This window comes from Perognathus longimembris, chromosome 11, assembly GCF_023159225.1.
Source record: "Perognathus longimembris pacificus isolate PPM17 chromosome 11, ASM2315922v1, whole genome shotgun sequence".
In the NCBI taxonomy this organism is placed as follows: Eukaryota; Metazoa; Chordata; class Mammalia; order Rodentia; family Heteromyidae; genus Perognathus; species Perognathus longimembris.
The window spans coordinates 24,408,423-24,419,917 of NC_063171.1; the positions used below are offsets into that span (position 1 = coordinate 24,408,423).

Below are 11,495 nucleotides of genomic sequence, written 5' to 3' on the forward strand. Positions count from 1 at the left end.
ATTTGTCTTAGTCTTCCTGAACTTCACATGTGTTTCTGGGTGGGTGAAGATCTGATACTTTATGTTCAATTTTAATACACCACCTATTACTTTAAACAAATCACAAAGTCTTACTTTTAAACACACACACACACACACACACACACACACACACACACACACACACACACACACAACTTCTACAGTACAATAGTTTTTCCATGTGTTTTGAGCAGCCTTTAAGTACCAAGGAGGTGCTTAGGTGCTTCCCATGGCACTCATGGCTGTGGATTAAAAACAGAAAAACAAGTGCCGGGTAGCTGAGCTGAAGACCTCCAGGACTGCTCTGTCACAGTGGCCCACCTGAAACTGCTTCCTATGTTGGAATTCTAGGACAGGGTTTGTTGATTCAAATCTTCTACTATTTTTTTGAAAGGTTGAAAATCACTGCAAATATATTCATGTGTAATTCAAGGAAATCTTTTTTTCTCTCCCAAGCTTGAGGACACTCATCTCTAATTTTATTTTTTTAGAAAGCCTGCTCTTTTGAAAAATGGAGCATACCTGTATTCTGAAATGGTGGCCCTTGAAATAATCAGTCCACATGTGCTAAGTACTGGGAAGTGTAAGGCATTTTGTTAGAAACTTTGAGAGAATTCCACCCCCTTCCCCAGTGCTGAGGATTGAACCCATTTGCAGAATTTTTGAGCATACATCAATTCCCATGGCTGCTCCCAGAAACCCCATAAGGGGCTAAGAATGCTTCTGCTCCACATCTTACAGATTCAGTTCTGACCCCAGAGCAGCTACTCTATCTGGAACACTGGTATATTTTCCCCTGGATATGGCCTAACACTGCCCAGTGCAATGTTTATGCAAGTGGCTTTTATATTTGATAGCCCTAGGGTTGATTCTGAACTCTGGCACATTCTAGCTGTGAGACTTTAGGTGAGTTATTTAATCTCTGGGAACTCTAATTTCCTCATCTGTACACAGAAGGTAACAACATCTTAAAGGTTTTGTTATATATTTAAATGAGGCAACTCCTCAAAAGCAGCTAATGTGGTACCTGACATATGGTAACTGTTGGATGTCGGAATCTGAACGATCCCCTTCTCCCCGACCCCACGGGGAGAATGGTGAACCCTGAAAAACTATGAAAGAGCACTCGGCCTTGCCCTCCGCCAGCGGAAGGCCAAAGGCATACGCACATGGACCTGCGCTAAGTTGAGGAAAGGTTGCTGAAGCCTCCCTTCCCTCCAGTCCCCTCCCATGTTACCAAGAGCGGGGGCGAAAAGGAAGGCATCAGGGACACGCTGCAGTGGTGGGATGCGTCTCAAAGACTTTAATATGGAAAGGCACTTATATAGAAGTAATGGCGGGAAAGAAAGGGGGTTGGCCAAAGGGCCAGTCATAGGCTAAGGACCATGTCCATCAAGTGACATCACGAAACTTCCTTTGTGGGCGGGACAACCCCATCATGGTGGCACGCACGTGTTCACCTCCCAAGGGGCAGAGGCCAGAAGGTGGGAGGGACTTCCATTGTCCCAAGGCTGGTGAATGGGCAGCCTTCCCCCAAGGCCATAATAATCCCCAACAGTAACCATTCTTAAAAAGTGTTGAGTTCACTTTATTCCAACAGGATTTGCAAAGCCACTAATCCAACCGCTATTGACCATGATTGGTCTCCATGGAAGTCTATGTCTTCCTAATGTTCACACTTAGGTGCCAAACATTGCAGCTACTATTTTCCAAATACCTATTATGGTGCAGGGAGTTGGCTGATATTTTTCTAATCTTGTCTCTTCACAATTTTTGTGTCAAATAAGGAATTGTCATTTGCATTTTATTAGGTGGGAATATAGAAACTCATAGTAGCCATGGAACTTAGCTGAGGACACATGGTTAGCAAACAACCAAGACAAGAGTTGTCTGATTTAGAATTACAGGGTATTTTCTCCTTGCCAGACTGACCCTTAGAGCTTCTTAGGGTACAAGGCAAAAAGTATGGTATAGAAGGAAGAGCCCTAAGTCTGAATGTCAATTCCTATGCTCTTTGCTTTCTCGGCTTTGATCTGCAAAAGAGCAATTATATTTCTTAAGGTTAGAATGAAAATTAAGAGATAATACATGTAAAAATGAACCCAGTACAATTTTTATAATAAAACAAGCTTTAGGTGTTTCTTAACTATCCACCTAAGTTTCTCCTCCCCAAATCATTTTCAAAATGTGTGTGTGCACATGCACGTGTACCTTCCCAGGGGCTTGAACTCAGGGCCTAGACACTGTCCTTGAGCTTTCTAGCTCAAGGCTAGTGCTCTTCCACTTGAACTACACCTCCACTTTCAGTTTTTTGCTGGTTTGTTAGAGATAAGAGTTTCACAATCTTCCCCAGCTAGCTTCAAAAGATGATCCTCAACCATTTCAGCCTCTGGGTATCTAGGATGACAGGTGTGAGCCACCAGCTCTCTAACTTTTTATTAAGAGAAATATTCACAGGAAAGATACAGACTAGGTATGGGTATATATGTGGTATGCATGTATATGTGAATATATACGTATGTCTGTGTGGATATGTGTATCATGCATAAAATTGGAAGTATACTGACACCTGTGAGCTGTCAGCACCTCAGAAATATCCTTTTGGATGTCCTTCCCAATCAAATCCCCACCTCTCTTCCCAATCCACTTCTTATCTTGTTTAAAAAATAATTCTCTTTCTTCTTTTTGCTTGTGCTTCTGTATTGTCTTCAACCTTTTTGCCTTGCTTGTGCCTGTCACTTCACTAAGGGTCTGAGTGACAGGTCACTCACAGGAGAGAAGTAAAATAAAGTGGTTCAGCAAGCCCTGGGGTGTGTGTGTGTATGTGTGTGTGTGTATGTGTGTGTGTGTGTGTTGTCTATCTTTTCTACCTTTGTCAAGAGCAACAAATTGGACATTTGTGAAAGATGACTTAGCCATAAAGAAAAGGAGGAACAAGTGAACTGAGTGGGGGGAGGTATTGAATCTGGTACCTTCTAGGAAGGAGGGAAACTACAGCCGCAGATACACAGGTGAAACAATGTCTCTTCTTTACATCCCCAGATTAAGGTTATGCTGGACTCAGTCTTGGCTTTATCTGCCTTTTCAAATCTCTTATCAGTTTAAATGTTATATTTTCTTTTTTTTTTTTTTTTTTTTTTGGCCAGTCCTGGGGCTTGGACTCAGGGCCTGAGCACTGTCCCTGGCTTCTTTTTGCTCAAGGCTAGCACTCTGCCACTTGAGCCACAGCGCCACTTCTGGCCGTTTTCTGTATATGTGGTGCTGGGGAATTGAACCCAGGGCCTCATGTATACAAGGCAAGCACTCTTGCCACTAGGCCATATCCCCAGCCCTAAATGTTATATTTTCTAACACCACCTCAGTCATACTCTCCTGCAATGCTCCATTTTCCTTCTTCATTATCACCACTGAAATAATCCCATCTATTTGTCTGCATCGTTATTTTTAGGTATACCACAAATTTTAAAAATAAGGATTTAGGATCTATTTTGTTTTAGAATTCCAGCTCCTCCTCTTACTAATTGTATGGACTAGAACTAGTTGCTTAAGCTCTCTAGATATTTGATTTATTATATAAAAGTGAGAATGAAACCTGTTTGCCATATAGAATCATTAGAATAAGTAAATCACTTAAAAGTCCATAAAATCTTCAGTACAGCATCTTACATGTAAATACTATTAAAGTGTTAGCTATTATCAGCAATATCCAGAGTAACCATTCTTATGATTATCCTCATCTATTCCCTCCAGAATGGGAGCACTTTGATGGCAGGGCTTTGATCTGTGTTGCTCTTTTCTGAAGAAAGGGCCCCGGCACATGCTCCAAATAATACACTCAGGTACTCAGTTAATATTTCCTAAGAAATGTTTTAAATCCTCAATCTCGACCCCCAATGCTTAGTGTGGAAGTTAGCCACATAAACAGATCATTACACTGTGGTGAGTACAGTACAGGAGCAGAGTTGGAGCAAAATGTGTAGGAGTACAGAGGGAGGAGGCAATTAATTCTGTCCCAGAGTCTCAGAGAAGCCTTCACAGAGGAGATAATATTTACCGAGTCTTGAAGCTCAGTAACCCGTCAGGAAGCAGAGACCAAGACAGGAAAAGTTCTGCAGGAAAACAACAGACACATCTAAGGGTTCAGTGCTGAGGGAGCTGCCTGTCTTTTTTAAGAGTCTGCAGTCAGAAGGGGGAGGTGGTAGAGATGTGCAGAGAAGCTGTTAGACCAGCTTAAGAAGGAGCTCCTGTTTGTTATGCTAAGAAATTTGGATTTCATTCTGATGGTAGTGGGGAGTCACTGGAGGATCACAGTGTGGGAAGTATAATCAAATTTACCATTTCCATAGATCAGCCTGGCTTCAGGGAAGGAGACACAACTGGCTAACTCTCAAATTAAGAAGCAGGGAGACCAAATACTGGAAACTTCAAGCAAAAAGAGACCAGAGACTGACCTCAGAGCGGCTGGAGGGGTAAGAAGGAGAGGGTGACATACTTTGTCCTCTCCTAGTGATTGACTGGATGTGAGGGGAGGGGGGGAGCAGACAGAGTGAAAGTAAAGCCCCAAAAGACACAAGCCTCTTAATTATACCTTTGGAAGTCTGGTTGTGTCATTAACCCATGCAGGGCCTTAAGGGAAAGGAATGGCTTGAATGTGAGCTCATATGTGGTCATTGCAACCTTGCAGGTTTCCAACTGAGGCTTTTAGTAGAAAAGAAAGTTAGCATTCATACAGTATTGTGCAGTGTACCTGGAACTATGTTAGATAATTTCTGTATTCTGTCCAATTTAACAACCCTTTGTGGTAAAAGGTGAATTAATTCAGCAATGATACTTCCTAGACTTTATGTTGTAAATGAACTATATAACATGGGGGTTGGGGGTTGGGAGGGGAAAAACTGGGAGACAGTGAGCGAGAGGGTGGCACTGTTGAAAAGAAATGTACTCATTATCTAACTTGTGTAACTGTAAGCCTCTGTAAATCACCTTTACAACTTAAAAAAAAAAACAAACACAAAAAAACAGCCCTTTGAGAGATGGGACACTATTGCCTTTATATGTGACAAAATAGAGGCTCACAGAGCTCATGATACCCCTTTTGTATGGATAACATTTAAGAACCATAAGTAGATCCGTGAGTAAGCAAGATTGAATTAAGTATATATAAAGAAAAGGGTTAGAAAATATAGTAATAAAGGTAATTTGGAGGCAGATGGAAAACCTTGAATGGAGATAACGATTGCCCCCACGGGGGTGTAGTGAGAACCAAATGTAAAATAGCTTATGAAAACATTTTGTGAACACTAGGAGGCTGAGCAAACTATAGCCATGGTCTAGTCATGGCTAAATCTCATTGCAATGACTAACACTAATAACACAATAATAATGAATGAGTGGGGCTGGGAATATGGCCTAGTGGCAAGAGTGCTTGCCTCGTATACATGAGGCCCTGGGTTCGATTCCTCAGCACCACATATACAGAAAATGGCCAGAAGTGGTGCTGTGGCTCAAGTGGCAGAGTGCTAGCCTTGAGCAAAAAAGAAGCCAGGGACAGTGCTCAGGCCCTGAGTTCACGGCCCAGGACTGACAAAAAATAAATTAATTAATTAATTAAATAAATAAATAATGAATGAGTGACAATCTTCAGATTGCTAACTACTAGATAGGATTCAATCCTTATGTCTTCTCCCCATTCTTCCAACTGTAGTTTGATGAGATAATGTTTAGCACAGAGCAGTGGTTTTTCTTTCTTTCTTACTATACCATCAAAATCTGTTATGAGAAAGAAAAAAAGTAGCTCACTTGATGGGCATAATATGGTCGAGGTGACAAAGAAGAAGGGGAGTTTGAAAATTAAACATACACAGCTGATCCCCACAGATCCTTTCCCTACACTTAGGGTGAGACCCTAGAGTTCATGTACATGGTTATTTCCACAATTACTCTTCAAAATTAAAAGGGTAAAACCTCAAGGCCCCCTTCCTACCTCATTCTTTGCATGTGAATCAAGAGCTGCAGTGCTTTGCAAAAGCTTTGGATAGTCTCCGTCACCATCAGTAAGGTCCCTCTGGAAGTAAATACAGGCCTATGTAAGCAATGTGTGCCCTCCTTGACTTTAAACTTCAGAAATACATGCCCAGAGGCTTACTCTAGGTTGTTCTCGACCTCTTCCTCCATGTTCTCTTTCTTTTTATGTCTCTGGTCCTCTGGTCCCAAGCTCTGACCTTTCCCCCATTAACCTGTCACTTCTCTGCAGGGTTTGAGCCCAACACTGTTCAAAAAACATACAATGGCAGACACAAACCTAAGTTTAACTTTCCTAGTAGCTATATGTTTTTTTAAAGTAAAAAAAAAGAAGTGTGTGAAACTAATCATACTATAACCAATATTTTATCACTTTAGCATGTAATCAATAAGATATTATTGATAAGACATTTTCCATGCTTATAAACCCCTAAATCTGGCTGGATGCCGATGGCTCATCTATGTAATTCTAGCTACTCAAGAAGCCGAGATCTGAGTATCACGGTTCAAAGCCTGCCTGGGCAGGAAAGTCCATGAAACTCTTATGTTTAAATAAGCATGAAAAAGCTGGTAGTGGAGCTGTGGGTCACGTGCTGTAACTCCAGCCTTGAAAAATATAGCTCAGGGACAGCACCCAGGCCCTGAGTTCAAGCCTCAGGACTAGCACAAAAAATATAAATAAATAAATCTTCAAAATCCAACGTGTATTTTATACTTAAATCATATTTCCAGTGTTCAAGAACCACCTGTGGATAGTAGCCACCATATTAGAGAGTGCAAGGTTGAGTTCAATCCTGTGAGATACCTAGTTACCCATCTGTTTACCTAGTCCAGCATTCCAAATGCATTTGCATTATATGCAAGTTTCAGAGAAAAGGATGATGTGTCTGGCTGCTAATTTCATGCTATTGTGAAGCTATTCAGCTTGGTTTCCTTCTGCAAAGCACTGTTACAATTTAAATGGGGACCCACCTATCTCTTATTGGTCAACTACAGTAGGCCTACCTGAGCCAGCTATGAATTGTCTACCAGGTTAAAAAAAAGATCCTTAATCCACAGCCTCAGCCTCCATCCCAAACATGACAATGGATGCTACTGAAGAATAAAGAGACACAGTATCACCCACAGACCAGCTGCATAGCTATTAACATGGGAAACAAGGGGGACAGGAAGCCCTAGAACAAGATTCTCAAGAGAAAGTAAACGTCCCTTGAGATCTGGGGTAACATCCCTAGGTATTTTCCTCTTGACCCTACAGCAGTCATGGTGTGACTTTGGGCCAGTCATTTTACTCTCCTTCCCAACTGGAACTTCCTCTACTCTTGGAATGGGGCCACTCAGACAGTGACAGCTTAAAATAGATGTCTCAAATGAAGGAAAGATGACAAATAGGTTGGTTGTGTTGCCAGACTCTCCAAGGACCTGTCGTCTGCCATAATCTTTTCTTTGGGAGAGAACTCTGCTGCTGGAGCAAACATGTGTGGCTGACTGGCCATAACCTTCTCCTGGAGGGCCAAGCACTTGGCCCTTGCATGGTTCTGCCTTAGCTGGCAGGCTGCCTCTCCCCTTACTTGTTCAGCTGAGCAATCACAATACCCTGTGGTACCGCTGCGGGCAATACCACCCCCCACCCCCTCCTGCTTTTTTGTGGTCTCCTCCTTTGTGACTGCTACAGCATATGTTTTATTAAAAAGGAAAGAGAAAGGAAGACAAGAGGTTATGTACATGGGCATGCTCAAGAATCTTAAGATTGAAAATCTTCTGCTCCATGCTAAATGCCTAAGGGCTTTGGCATTTTGCCGGCTCTTAGTAAAACCCCAGGAGGAACGTTTGGGTGGGGAAATAGGAAATGGAGGAAAATCAGAGCTCTCTCTTCAGTCATTCTAATTCTAAAATACGAGACTTTCTCATGTTCTCTTGAAATTTTCCTGCTTTCTCCCAATATCCTCAATCTAAAATTTGGATATGATGATGCTAAGCTCTCTGACCTTGAACATTATGTTTCTCATTGTATGTGGATTAGACTTCAGAATGAATGGGTGGAAGGCTAGGTAATTAATTGCTAATGCCTAATGAGAGGCCCAGTATCTCAGAGATCCCTGTCTGCATCCTAGAAAAACTTTCTCTAGGCCAATTTATGTTTAATATTATTAAACCAGCTATTTGCAGGTTGCAAGGGAAGAGATGGTCCAGGGTAAACCTCAAGGAATCACTCAAGCTTTGAAGTCTTCGGCATTCTCAATGGGCACTGTTAGTATCTCCATTGGCTAGATGCATCTTTCCTTGATCCACTTGAATTCTCTCTCCTTTGCATACTGATAGCTCTCATTATCTGTACAAATCAATTGCAGATTAATTGGGCCAGCCTTTTGACTTCTCTTGTATTGAACTGCTGTTTCAAACTTGTATCATCATGTACTTTTTCACAGAAGTAAGCCTATTTCCCTAACTAGACTGTAAGATCACAGAGGGCAAAGGTGTCTATAACTTTTCTCCCTCACCACTCTCAGATTAGTGTCAGAGGAGAAACCCTGGGTCACTGCAAGCTAACAGTCTTATAAAGTACACAAATATATTAGATCACAGTAGCTAGGAACAAGCCATCTCTTAGAAGAATCCAGTAGACAGTGGGATTGTTTAGGTACAGTAAGACTCAGAACCTACTCCGTAGTTTTCCTTAATTGATCCAATGTAAAGTAGATTTCATTCTCTGATTTTCTGTCTCTCTTTCCTAAGAAGTAAGCTAAAAATCATTCTAGTTCTACTTCTTAGGGTAACCAAACATAAATAAGACAATACGCCATTCAAGGAGGAATTATAGGAGCGCCACAGAATACTCCCAGACCTTTGGAAAGGAAGCCTTTATAAATGTATACAAGATCTTATTACTTAGGAGGGAGAGTTGAATTACCAAAGAATACACTGTACAATGTTTTGTGAAACCTTAACTAGTAAACGTCAACAACATGCCTACTAGCCAGCAGAAAGTGCCCATGCAAAGGTCTCCAGTCCCTCCGGATTACCTCTTGTTTGTGAGCAGAGAGGGAATTAGGAGCACCCTCAGAAGGGATGTCTCTTTTGTGGTGCTCCCCAGTGGCTCTCCTGTGCCTTGGGGGAGGAGATCAGGAGGAGCTGATGTTCTGTGCCCTTTGGCCTTGCTCCATAAACAACCTGTCAGGAGGCCATAAGGGCACACCTAGACACGGCCTTGAGACCAGAAAGAGATGACACTTCCTATCCTCTAGACCAAACCAATGCCAGAAGAGCAGGTCCTCCTACTTTCCCCAATCCTTCCCTTCATCACCTCCTTTCTTGTGCCCACTCTATAGCACATACCATTCCACTCTGGGGGAAAAATGCCAGCTCAATTTTTGGAGAAGGAAGCAAAAATCAAGAATGCTTCTGTTTTCTCTATGGCTGAAACCCAGATACCAAACTGTTTGGAACCAGGTGCTCTTCAGCAGGGAAGACCAAGGTCTGCCCTGAAATGCACAGTATCCATGTTCTGCATCATTTCCAGTCATAACCCTACTCAAAGAAGCAAAGCATGCACCATTCTCAAAGTAGGCAGAAGCTATGATGCTGGGAAGACAGGGTCATTGAGGTAGTATTGCTTGGTCATGCCATCAACATGATAAGGCAATTTATTCTGAGTGAAAAGAAACTCCAGCGGGCCATACCTTAAATAAACAACATGCACACAATCATGTGAAGTCAAGAGGGAAAAGCACACAAACTCCAGCATCACTTTGCTATTGCCTGATGTCATCAGACTGCCCCCCAGGGGATTTGGTAAAATACTTTATCTTCTTGATTAACACTGGGACTACATGTCTTCCAGAGACAGCATGGGGGGGGGGAATAGAATAGAGAGATACTTTCTGACATGTACATATATACATACCTGGAAAATGACAGAGGCAGAATTACTTGCCTTAAAAAATGCCATTTTACCCTTCTGACTGGTCTATCACTGACACATCACTGTCCCCGTTGGATAAGACCCAGGCTGTCTGGCTATAAGCATGGCCTTTTATAATTTATTATTATCCCTTTAAAAAAACATTTGTTTCTACTCAGGGAAATCAGCTCCCAGGGTGTGGGAGAGCACACACATAATTCTTTACAGAGGGGTCTGTTCAATCATGTTACAGTGTTTTAGTTTGATTATTAGTTAATATTTGACTTAGGTCTATATACCCTGGATAAATATGTACCATGCATAGGGACTGCTTGGTGAGGAGAAAACTCCTCTGGGTTAGAATAGCAGCTCACAAGTTCATGTTCTTACTAGGCAGGAACCCTCCATATATCTGCGGCCTGAGCCACAGAGTGTTACACATGCCTGATTCTTCTCTGAGCAGCCAGCTTCCTGCACACAGCTGTGAACACAAGCGCAAGCACACACACACACACACACACACACACACACACACACACACACACACACACACACACACACAGAGACAGCATTCAGCAGTGCACCTAGATGATCACAGGAAGCAAGGAAGAGTGATCAGTTCGATGATACCAGCACAATCTTTGCTTCAGCACAGCATTCTTCTCCCGGAGTGCCTCCAGTGCTCTGTGAGGCTCAACTCTATCAATGGGGTTCCTGCTGTCACCCTGGGGAGACTATATATGCCGTATATGGTTCTCTCTCGGAATCGTTTTCTCCTGGCAAAAATGTGCATGGGTGAAGGAGACTGGCCTCTCGAGACATGCTACAGGGCTTGGTGAACATATGAATTTGCATGTACATCACCCTCCCAGCCCTTTTAGGGTCCTCTCCAGATACGGCAAACCTCACATACTTCAGTCCACCATGGACTCTGCAGGCAAAAGTCCTTGTCATCCTCGTCTGCAATTATGCAGCCCGACCGGATTTTCTGAAGCTAATGGGAGTTGAACTAACTTTGAGGACTTAGGCCAGGCAAAAGCAATATAGGTCAGGCACACTGCCCAACCCCTGTGACAGCCATGCCACACCAGGAGCCATCTCCAGCGAAATCCCAAAGTCCAGCGCTCAGAGCTCTCCAAGACACACACTAAGAGGTGAAATGATCTCCTGCAACTGCCAGGCAACTGGGCGAGAGGATTGGACGGGGGCAAAGCGAACCCCTCACCAACGGACACATTAAAAAAAAAAAGGTACAATAAAACAGGGTTAAAGAAAGATCCCGAAGCCTCCCTGGCACCTTTACCTTGAATCCTCGCAAGAGCCCTCCTTGGCTGTATCAGCTGCTCCCCAAACCTCCACCGACGGGGAGGTGACTCCTGAAAGATTCCAGATTTGGGGGCAACATCTCCAGTGGCAGCTGTCCAAAGTTTTTACTTCGTGATTTCTTGTGGCCTTTTCAGCTCCTCTGGGGCGGGAGGAGGGGGGTGCGAATGTCTCCCCCTCCCCGCCTTGGCGTGCGAGGGCGAGCGGATGGGTGGATGTCTCTTCCAAT

At 43.0% G+C, this 11,495-nt stretch overlaps 1 protein-coding gene across 1 annotated transcript in view; it reads right to left on the minus strand.

Moving 5' to 3' along the window:
* Window positions 1-11,495, minus strand: part of Brinp2 (BMP/retinoic acid inducible neural specific 2) — a 101,235-nt gene extending 89,740 nt beyond the window's left edge. Inside the window, exon 1 of the mRNA XM_048357200.1 lies at window positions 11,247-11,495. The gene's annotated coding sequence lies outside the window, so the exon portion shown is untranslated. The remainder of the gene's footprint in view (window positions 1-11,246) is intronic.